The 12,323-nt window shown below is 37.2% G+C and overlaps 1 protein-coding gene across 2 annotated transcripts in view; it reads right to left on the reverse strand.

The window, feature by feature from the left end:
- GPC5 (glypican 5) overlaps nt 1–12,323 on the reverse strand; it is a 1,292,689-nt gene that overhangs the window by 794,682 nt on the left and 485,684 nt on the right. The window lies entirely within an intron of this gene.

Genomic DNA, 12,323 nt, shown 5'->3' on the forward strand with positions numbered 1-12,323 from the left:
TCACTGTCTCATCTTTATAGTACTCATGGGGGTTGACTATAAAGTGCATCCTTGATTGGTCCTTAGGATTGTGAGCTCTAAGGTCAAGAGTGTCACCTGAACTTTAACCAAGTGCCATTGGCTGTCAGCAAGTTGACATCATCATAGTGGACGGCTGTTGGATTGTATCAGATTTGCTCATGTCCACAGCATGTTATTGTATTAGTGAACCATGATTACAGAATCATATACAACAGTTTAGTAACAAACTCAATTTTTAAATTATCCATATACATGTAGATGAACAGAATCTAACTATATATCTGAAATGAGAAACTATCCAAGTAAGTGCAACCATCATTTCTCTAGTGTACCTTCTGGAACAATGTCCAACTTCACCATTGTATTACCACCAAAAAGGACCTAGAATCAACCTGAGAGAAGTTATTTTGACTAACATCTTGCTGAGATGAAGGGCAACTCTATAAACATGAACTTGGATACAAACTTTCATGTATGTGCTTCTTTGTCCACCCTCCCCACCCACAGAGACTGCAAAGTGATGATCTGCTAAAGCCTAATTGGAAATCACAATTCCGATGAAGCGTGGAGTGTCTGGCTATTCTCAAAAAGAGATGATAAACATTGGTTGGGTAAAACTATATTCAACTCCAGGAAGTGGGCAGAGAATTAAGGCATAATTCCCTCTTTTCTTATTATAGCCCCATGGAGCATCCATATGCCTTCATACAGAAGGAAGTAACATGACCTCACCCCAAGGTTGGATATGCGACTCCCTGCTTGATTGAGCTACAGATGGTCTTATGAATATTCCACTCCCAGACTCCAACTTAGAAAATGCTGCAATCTGATATTAAGTTGAGCCTTTTAAGAGAATAATATTTAATGAGCCTCCAACGTTAAGGGGTGAAGCAATTCTGGATATTCCAGAGTTTTAGTTCTTTCCTATTTTGGAAAGGCAAAGAGCCTGCTCAGCAAGTCTGAGTTAACTCAATGGAAAAACAAGCTGATGCCAGCCCAAGAGGTTTTGGCCTCTACTTTCTAAAATGTTTCATTGACCAGGAAACCCTATTGTTGTACAGTTACTGGACATTGCCTGTCACACTATGCTGCTCTTGGATTCTTTCTGTGGCACTCTTAGCTCTACCAACCTAAGCATGACTTGCTGTAGAATGAGAGCCCAGGGAATCATGGGTTGTATGTTTGAACATCATTTCCCTCAATAAATCTTATTTTATATTTATACCATATGGTGGTAGTGGAGGATATGTTTGTAATTAAAGGAAATCTTGAGCAGAAGCTCAGCTCTTCTTTAAGTTGTTGAAAGATGAAAAGTCAGAAACTATGAGCCTAATTTATTTGAACAATTATCAAAATGACCCATGACCTCAATTTTCAAAGCTATCTATAACTTCCTTGTTACTAAATCTCATGGACACTTTCCAGCCCTACCTGGACGGGTGTCTCAGTGGAATCTGACATCATTTATCACTCTCCCTGACATAAAACTCACTTTTATGTTTGTTTCAAATTCTCTTCAACATTTTTGCATTTTCCTATTTACTAGTACTTATTTTGTCTCATTGCCTGCATTTACTTATACTAATCATTATTTGTGTGCTAATGCTATTCAGCTAACTGTGCATCAGTTCATTATAAATACCCTCTCTAAGTCCTCCTTGCTTTTTTTCACTCAACAACACAGCATTTTTATTATTATGTTTCATTTAGATATATATGCAATATTATTTGTATCCTTATATAGTATGAGTGTTTCATTATCTAAATAACCATTAGTATAGCACTGAAAAGCAGTTTGTTTTAATAATCTTTTGCTACTTCAAATAGTACTGAAGCTCCCTGGCACACTGGAACATATTTGTGGGATCATTCTTTGAAGATGGAATTAAGTGGTTTAAGCGAACAAACATTTTCAATATTTATAGATACTGCCGCATTGTCCTCCAAAGAAATGAAGTAAAAGGTGTCTTACAACAGCAGTCTCCTAAATCAGCTCTCCGCTTCCATCCTGGGTCCTACTGTCCAGTATTCACAATGCTGCCAGCATGATTGTTTTATTTTATTTATTTATTATCTAGTTAGTTATTTCATTATTTTTAATCCTCACCTGAAGATATTTTTTCCCATTGATTTTTAGAGACAGTGGACAGGAGGGAGGGAGGAGAGAGAAAGAGAAAGAGAGAAATATCAATGCGAGAGAGACACATCAATTAGTTGTCTCCAGCACATGCTCTGACCAGGGAAGGGATGGAACCTGAAACCCAGGCATGTGCCCTTGACTGGGAATTGAACCCTTGACCTTTTGGTGCACCAATGATGCTCTAACCACTTAGCAACAAGGGACTTCATGGTTGTTTTAACATGCAGATCTAACCATTCCATTTTCCTATTTACTTCTCCAGTTCCTTATCAATTTTTTAAATATATATATTTTTATTGATTTCAGAGAGAAAGAGAGAGAGAGAGAAACATCAATGATGAGAGAGAATCATTGATAGGCTGCCTCCTGCATGCCCCCTACTGGGGAGCGAGCCTGGAACCTGGGCATGTGCCCTTGACCAGAACTGAATCTGGGACCTTTCAGTCCACAGGCCGATGCTCTATCCACTAGCCAACCGGCTAGGGCAATTTTTGAATTAAGTATCTGCTACTAACCAAAGCAAGAGAGGACCCTTCATGAAAAGATTCCTACCTCCTATTCCAATTTCACCTCCTACCAGCCTGCTTTTGCACTTGTTTCTTTTTCTGCCAGGTATATCCTGTTCCAGTCCCTCATCACTCCCCATTCGCTGAGCTAACTCTTACCCTTTCCAATCCTTCAATTATCACATTTTCATTTTTAGCACATGTAATAATTCTTGGAACATAAAAAGAATCCACAACATTTATGAATGGATGAATGAGTCAAGATTAAGTGTCCCAACCACAAATTATTACAGCATGTTAATGCACAACTCTTTCAATGCACTGGTAACATTTCATTTTAATCAGTCTGTCTTCTGTACTAGTTTTATGATGATGAGGACGCTACTTAGCACAAAATCAAGTGTCTATTGAATAAATAAACAATTGAATAAAGTCAATTTCTTCTTAATTTTTAGATAAAAAATTCTGAGGTCTATACATGTAATGTGTCTTTTCCAGTGACACATAGCTAATCGAAATAGCATAACCTGGCCTAGATACCATATGTACGAATTTTTCTTTTGGAATTCTTTCCAGTAAGCATGCTATACTTTTAAATAGGTGGATTTTGCTTCCTCTTTTACAGTGTTATGTTTCTGAGTAGAATTCAGACTAAACTTTGGAAGCTTTTCTTTCCCCTCAATCATAGCTCTGCTCTTTAATAAATATGGGACCCAGTACCTGACTATTTTTGTTTAGCTTCAATTTTCTCATCTATAATCTCTCTCTTTCACTCTTTTACCTTTACTAAGGTAAGGAACTGTAGGGGTGTGTCCTGAAAGTAGAAAGCACTAGGTGATTTGTGATTATTATTACTTAACATAATCATATTTACTAGTTCCTTTATGCAAAATGTGTTCCAATCACATAAAGCAAGCATGCTGGCTCTATTGACTCAAGAGATAATAAACACTGCTGCTGCAATCATATTACATGTGTGACTACAGGACTTTCTATAAACACAAACAACCTGTGACAAAGCAACAGGAAAATAAATGCAGGGTCTTTGGGTTGATACATATTGTAATCAACTTCCCATTCAAGAGCTATACAGAATTACCATCATGTCTAAATTTCTCAATGGATAAGACACATGAGCTCATTATAGAGTTTGGGAGGCTTATCCCACATTAACCAGTACAGTAAATATTATACCCATAGTACTTTCGGAAATGAGTCATCAAAAATTGTTGAATTGAATTAGAGGTTGATGTAGCACAGTGTCTAGGAATAAGCTATATGCAAAGAGTAGGGACAACATAATTGCAAGACAGTTAATATATGTGAAGACCGATTACCAGGCATGTTTAAAAACATGCTTTAAAATAAAATGGAACTCCCATTTAACCCAGTGATCCCACCTCTAGGAATATATCCCAAGAAACTAGAAACACCAATCAGAAAGGATATATGCACCCCTATGTTCATAGCAGCACAATTCACCATAGGTAAGATTTGGAAACAGCCTAAGTGCCCATCAGTAGATGAATGGATTAGAAAACTGTGGTACATCTACACAATGGAATATTACACTGCGGTAAAAAAGAAGGAGTTCTTACCATTTGCAACAGCATGGATGGAACTGGAGAGCATTACGCTAAGTGAAATAAGCCAGTCAGAGAAAGATAACTATTACATGATCTCACTCATTTATGGAATATAATGAACAACATAAACTGATGAAGAAAAACAGATCCAGAGACAGAGAAGCATTGATCAGACCATCAATCATCAGAGGGAAGGTAGGGGAGGGTGAGGGTAAGGGGAGGAGATCAACCAAAGGACTTATACGCAAGCATATAGGCCTAACCAATGGACACAGACAACAGAGGGGTGAGGGCATGAGTGGGGGTGTTGGGGGTAATGTGGGGATAAGGACACATATGTAATAACTTAATCAATAAAGAAATTAAGAAATAAAAATAAACCTCAAAATAAGTTGAGTGTTGAATCTAAAAAAAACGAAATGCATGAAAACAGAGAACAGATTGGTGGTTACCAGGAAAAGGGAGTGGGTAGAGGAAATAGGTGAAGGTGGTCAAAGGGCATAAACTTCCAGCAGATAAATTAGCACTCGGGATGCAATGTACGGCATGGTGACTGTACTTATCAATGCCATATTGTATATTTGAAAATTGCAAAGATAGTAGCTTTTAAAAGTTCTCACCACAAAAGTTGATGGAGGCACTAAACTGACATTGTAGTAATCATTTTGTAATACATACATACATATATACATACATATATCAATCATTACATTATACACCTTACACTTAAACAAGTATATGTCAATTATATCTCAGTAAAGCTTGAAAATATTTTATATTAGTTGAAAAAAGGAAAATAAAATATGGTAATGTAATTAAGGTACTGAAGTTTCATTCTAGTCCTTGCCATCTCTCTATATGCTTCCATTAGAGGACCTATCTGGACTAATGGCTTTGAAAACCTTTCTGATGATGATAGTAGAGGATTTTAAAAAATCATTGTTTTTTATGTGTTTATTTTAAACCTCTGGCTCTATCTCCCCTCTGAGTTAAGATAACTTTCTGCTATCTGATTAACACCTCTGCTTGCCTGGCTATTTAGGTATTTCATAACTAAAACAGTACAATTAATCTCCACCCTGATCCAAATGTATTTCTCTCTCAGTCTACCTCTTCTCAATAAATGGCAACCATCCACACAACAGCTCAAGCTAAATACTTAAGCTCCAACTGGCCTATTTATTTCATCCCCTGCACTCATTTTATCAACTTGTTCTGTCAATACTTTCTTCAAGACAGATCATAAATTTTCAAAGTCCTCTTCATTTCCACTGACATGATTTTATTCCAAGCCACCACCATATCTCACCTGGACTACTGTATCACTGAATCAATCATCCTGCTCCCCGTGTTATCCATTCTTCACAAAGCCACCAGATGAATGTTTTCAAACTTAAATAATGTCTTCCCTGTTCTTCACATCCTGCAATGACTTCTTAAAACATGCAGAATAAAACCAATCTCTCTCCCATGGCCTATGGCCCACAAGACTTGGTTGAACAGTCCCCAGCTCCCTAACCCCCATTTCTATTTTAGGGAAGGAAATCTGATGGCTTCCTATGGCTCACGTTCTCAAAATCAAGTGTCAGCTGGCATGGTGTTCTCTCACTACCTGACCTAAAGTAGACTCACCCCCATGACTTTCTCTCTCACATATCTGCCTTTGTTGTTTCTAGCAAGATGCTCACTACAACTGTTATTGGTCTTATTCATGCCTCAGTTATCTGTGGTTACTCTATCCCCATCCCATCCCACCCCTACTCGAATACCATCCAGTGACAGAGGGCATGTGCTGGAGGGTGGGGGCGGGCGGGGAGAGGTCAAAGGGGAAAAAAGAAGACTATATAAGACTTTAAACACTAAAGAATTTAAATTTAAAAAAAAGAAAGCGGGGCCTTTATTTTAGGTACATAGGAAGTACCTAACAATGATAGCTAATGAATATTTGACAAAAATATCAAATTTTTATAGGAGTTAAATAAATGTAAGTGGATACAATACACTAAATAATTTGGCAAGCATGGGATGAAAGAGGTATTCAATATGGCTGGTGGATTTACAAATTTATAAAGTTTAGGTGAAACAATGGGCTAATAGTATTAAGAAACTTAAAAATGTATCTTCTTTATTCTAGAAATTTCTATTCTGAAATTTTCTACATAAAAATCCTTACAAAATTTAAAATATACATATTTATTGTTAATTATTAAATTATGGAATACTCACACATTAATTATTATGCAGTCATAGGAATGATGTACTTAAAAACATTTATACTTTTAAATATGTGCATGATATATATAATTGGAAATAGAAAATGAGGTAATGGAATATAATTCTAACTTAATTTTTTAAAATGTAGAAGAAAAAGGGTGTGAAAAATGATATGTTGCCTTTTCAAAATAGAGTATCCTTTCTAGAGGTATAGCTTTGAACATCTTGCTCCTTAAATCTTTGAAATGTTTGGACTGGGCAGCATCACTTTTGGACTGATCCCAACCAACATTGTCTTGTAAGCAATTATTTGTAAAGCCATCAGAAAAGCAGACATCCTGACCACAAGGACTGAAAATTATGAACATTTTTCAGAACCAGTAGCCAGTAATGTATAACTAAAGAGTAACTCAGCTTGTTAGCACCAACAGAAATTCGTTTCTTTTTCTGTTCATGCAATTACCCCTTTCCCTTTCCTCATTCATTTTGTGTATAATCATATTGCAATTCTTTATCATCTAAACTCTCACCAGTAACCATTGTGTCATTGTTTCATTTTTAAAATACTTATATCAGTTTTTAAATGCATCAAATATTTTATTGCTTACCTAATATTTTGGATAATGACTAATGTGTGAATGCACTGTGTCAAGTAAAAGTTTGCTGTCAGAGTTAAAGAGATATATTGTTGATGACTTTTTGACTCATGAAGTAATAAATAGTAAAGGATGATCATACCCAAGTTACAAGGAAATATTCTGGATCAAATATATCCTTCAAGTAAATATGATTCAAAAGTGTGTACACCTGTCTCAATGACTGTCTGCAAATCACATGTTTAGTATTCAGACTAAAAGACTTCACTGAGAAGCCATTTGTTATATAGTCTTTTCCCTCTTAATTTCTAAAATGAAACAAAATATTTCCAAGTCTCTTGATAAAACCATGCCCTGTGAAACTGAAAATGAATTTCTTTTCTGATCATATACTACTTCAAATATATGTTTTGATTGCTAATATAAGTTTATAACTTTTCCCTTTGCTTTTCCTCACTAATTCTAAAGGGAAACATTAAAGCAAGCTGTTCTTTATTAATAATTCAGTGAATTTTTCAGTTCACTGATGTCAGACTGCTGAATGACCTGCAAATGAACCTTTCTTGAAACATACTGCTGAGCTTAGAAAACCACTGGCTCTCGCATTTGTCTGTGAGAAATGTACCTGAAAGTTATCTAATTATTTTTATTTAAACATCAGGCAATTAGAAAGAAAACTCTTATGCCTTAGTAAGTACATACAATTCCACCTTGCAACAATAAATAGTAAAACAGCATTCCTCGCCCCCCCCCCGCCCCCGCCACATAGAAACCGACTTTACAAATTAAATGTACTTGATATTTAAATATTTCAAGAATTATAATTCTGTGGACCTATTCAGATTAAATTTTCACTTCAGAGACAGCTTTATGATAGTTACATTTGAAAAAACAGGCAATTTATCAAGTAGGGTGAAAATCCTACACAGGGACCGCCGCTGAAGCACGGAGGTCCTGAGTGGGGTCCATAGCGAGAGTGATTACTTTGACACGTTCAGCTGTTTAATATCATGCTTGGCTGCCCCTTTCTGGTTGATGATGTTCCTTTGTAGGATATGACAGGCCTAAATGAATTTGAACTCCGGTGAATTGAAGCCCTCGGATTCATTTGCGTTGGCTAAACTCCCTTACGTGCTAAGCAAATGTGTCTGTTTCTTCCTGCAAGGCATTTGAATATAGAGGAGCACATGTATCTGAAATTCCCACAGCTCTAAGGAGAGAAACACTGGTTAAGTGAAGATGCACAAAAAATAGGAATGTTATAACTATCTAACCATTAACTCTGTTGACATCATGGTAAAATGTATAAGATAGCAATTTAAGATTAAAATATTTTTCCAAATGAACACTCTTTTATACCTGGCTTCATAACTAAAATGCCTCCTGGAGCTAACTAATTAGGTTATGTACAAGAGTTCCTAGTGGACATTATTGAGTACTTATGTGCCAGACAAAATTGGAAGTACTTTTTAAGTAGTAGCTAATTTAATCCTCACCATATCTTTTATAAGGAAAGTACTCTATTCTTCATATTCTATTGACTTTCACTTAGCTTTCACTGTTGGAGGTCAAATACAAGAGAAGGCGCTCAGAATATCCCCTATCAGATCATGGTATTGCAATATGCTCATTCTCTGTGTTTTATTTATTCCTATTTATCCTTATATCCCCACTGCCATTCCTCTCTGCCTCCCCCACTTGAGGTAAGATTCTAATATGTTCACTCTACACATTTTTGTTTCGGGATTGGTAAAATGTGTATTTTTCTACATGAATTTTTCTTTTATGTAAACAGTGTTACGCTCTAGAATTCATTGTTTCTAGCTTTTCAGTCAATGTTAGGCCTTTAAATTCCACCCATGTTGTTATGTGTGCATTTAGTTTATTGTTTTTAACTGGTGCAAAGTGCTCCATGATGAGTGCCTGCTACATTTTCTCTATCCACTCCCCCAGCTATAAATACCCAATTTGCCTCCTATTTCTGCCACCAAAAACAAATGTTCCAATTTTTGCTCCATTTGTTCCCTGTGTTCCAAATGTTCCAATAAATTTCCTGCTACATGCTCCCTTTTGTACCTCTGTGGAAATTTCCTTGGGACACACACACACACACACACACACACACACAGGAGCAGAAAACTGAAGTCAAAGCATATACACATATATAACTAGTTCTACAATCCCAGCAGCAATAAATTAGGGTTCCCATATCTTCACACAACTCCACTTCTAAGCACTACCCAGCTCCATAATTTTGGATTTTATACCTTTACCTCTAATAGCCACAAAATTATACCATTCCCATTTTGAAAATGTGAAACCAGAGGTACAGAAATACTTCCCAAGGTCATGTAGTAAGTGATGGAACTGGGATTTCAACCCAGGTGGGCCGGCCCCTGAGCCCACACTTTTAGCTAACTATTCTATGCATCCAGCCTAGAAGGCAGGAACAATAAAGCACCAGGAATTGTGATAGACTAGCGAGCACAGGCACTGCCTTCTGGCATTTAAAAACCATAAACGATACTAAGGAATGTGGCAAAGTAAACACATCAGCGGGCAGAATTTTCCCAAAGGCCACCATGATATGATCTCTACACTGTATAATGATTTTTATTATCAGTGGAGTCTTTGCTAAACCTGACATTAGTAGCTACAGCCAATGGTTAATAGACAGCTCCCATTGTGAGGCAAAAGTCCACTTTATTTTTCACAATGGGAAATGCCTATTAAACATCTGCTGTAGCTACAGCTACGGAGAGCACATTTTGTTTCCCACGGCTGAGTCATAATGGAAATGTGCAAATGTATGTTTGAAGTTATGAGTGTGAATAGATACATTAAACTGATACTGAGACTATAAAAAAATCTTCTCCAAAACTTTTAGCAATTAAGTCTATTAGATGAATGCCAAAATGTGTAATACCATTCTGCATTTTACAGGCCAATCTAGTCCAGGGCTCACAATCCTACACAAGGTAGAAATAAAATCATTCATTTGTTGTGATTGTCTCTAAGTCAGGAAAACTTTCCTATTTCTCTCATGATTTAAATAAAAGGTTGGCTGAAGAAGGGAGCAATATAATTATGCTACATGAAATAAGTCAGACAGAGAAATATTACATATATCATGATTTCACTTATGTGTGGAATCTAAAGAACAAAATAAACAACGACAAACAAATAGGGAACAGACTCAGAGATACAGAGACCAGTCTGATGGTTGACAGAGCAAAGGGGGATTGGGAAGCTGGGTGAAAAAGTCAAGGGGTTAAGAAGTACAAATTGGTAATTACAAAATAGTCACATGTACGTAAAGTACAGCCCAGGGAATACAGTCAATAATATTGTAATCACTAGGTATGGTGCCAGGCAGGTACTGGAAATATTGAGGAGAACCCTTTGTAAAGTATCTGATTGTCTAATCACTATGCTGTACACCTGAAATTAAAAGAAAATAATATTGAGTGTAAGCTGTAATTGAAAAATAAATTTTAAAAAGGTACTTAGAAAACTATGGCGTCTCTCCAACACAGTTCTTTAAGCCTTAAAAAGATGTTAAAGTTTCAAAAAGAAGAAGGCATTTCCTAATACTGCCATCTCACCCATCCATTTTTCAGAACATTGTAATATGATTTCAACCCCCATTATTTCACAGAAAATATTCTTATGCAGTCACCAATGATCTTTTAATTATGAAATTTAATAACTATTTATTTTTATACTTTATTTTTATTGTTGACACTATTACACATGTCCCCCTTCACCCCCCTTTGCCCACCTCTACCCAGCTCCCACCCCACCTGCCCTCTAGAAATCACCGCACTGTTGTCTGTTTCCATGGACTATGCATAGACAGTGGGGCCTTGACTTAAGAGTGTCCCGACTAACGAGTTTTTTGAGATACCAGCTGTCTCTCGGCCGATTTCTTGCATTGAGTTGACAGAGTAATTTGAGTTAAAGAGCTCCTTAACGAGCTCGGTCTCAGAATGAATTAAACTCGTAAGTCAAGGCCCCACTGTATATTCTTTGACTAATCCCTTCACTTTCTTTTATCCATTCCTCCCCACACCTCTCCGCTATGATCTCTGTCAGTCATTTTGTTCCATGTACCCATGCCTCTGGTTCTATTTTGTTCACCAGTTTATTTTGTTCTCTAGATTCCCATATAAGTGAGATAATATAGTATTTGTCTTCCTCTGACTGGCTTATTTCCCTCAGCATAATAATCTCTAGGTCCATCCATGCTCATCTAAACTTAATTCTCAATTTAACTTGCTCATATTAATTACATTCTGAATAGTTTCCAAAAGTTATCATTTTGATTCTTTTCCTACACTTACTTTGTAATTGATGTAAAATTTTTACCGATTTGGCCAGGATGGTATGGTTCAGTGGGTGAGCATCAACCTATGAACCAGGATATCATATCATCTTTCGATTCCCTGTCAGGGCACATGCCCAGGTTGCAGACTGGATCCCCAGTGGGGGGGGGGGGGGGGGTATGCAGGAGGCAGCCAATCAATGATTCTCTCCTATTGTTGACTAGAGGCCTATTGCACGAAGAGATTCATGCAATAGGCCTTCCCTTCCCTTGGCTGCTGGCACCAGTTTCCCTCTAGCACCCGGGACCCAGGCCTTCGCTCTGGCTGGGCCCCAGCCAGAGCCTCCCCACCCCCCCGCCAGCCGTCAGGCTTCGTGGCTCCGCTGATCCCAGGGCCAGGAGGCCTCACAGGTCTGCTGATCCCGGGCCAGAAGGCCTCACTGCTCAGCCGGCTTTGGGCCGTTTGGCTTCGCTCCACCACTTGGAGCCTACGTATGCAAATTAACCGCCATCTTTGTTGGTGGTTAATTTGCATATCGCCCTGATTAGCCAATGGGAAGCGTAGCAAAGGTACAGTCAATTACCCTTTTTGTCTTTTATTAGATAGGATATTTCTATTTCTCAGCCCATCTCCTTTCCTCTCTGAAATAATATATATATATATATATATGTATATATATATATATATATATAAATTTTACTGATTTGTATACTTATAGAAAGTTACAGCTTCATAAATTTTTGCAAAGTGAACACACCACAGTTACTTCCAACTAGATAAAAAAATAGAACACCACCAGCAAATCAGAAGTCCCCTTCCTGCTTTCCTTTTCATCACTAACTTCCTTTCTCCACAAATATAGCACTATCTTGATTTTCCTTAATTTTTGCGTTTGGTTGCTTTGGCTCAAAAGTATGCTAGTAAGCGCTGGCTGG

Source organism: Myotis nattereri, assembly GCF_964212035.1.
Source record: "Myotis nattereri genome assembly, chromosome: 2".
In the NCBI taxonomy this organism is placed as follows: Eukaryota; Metazoa; Chordata; class Mammalia; order Chiroptera; family Vespertilionidae; genus Myotis; species Myotis nattereri.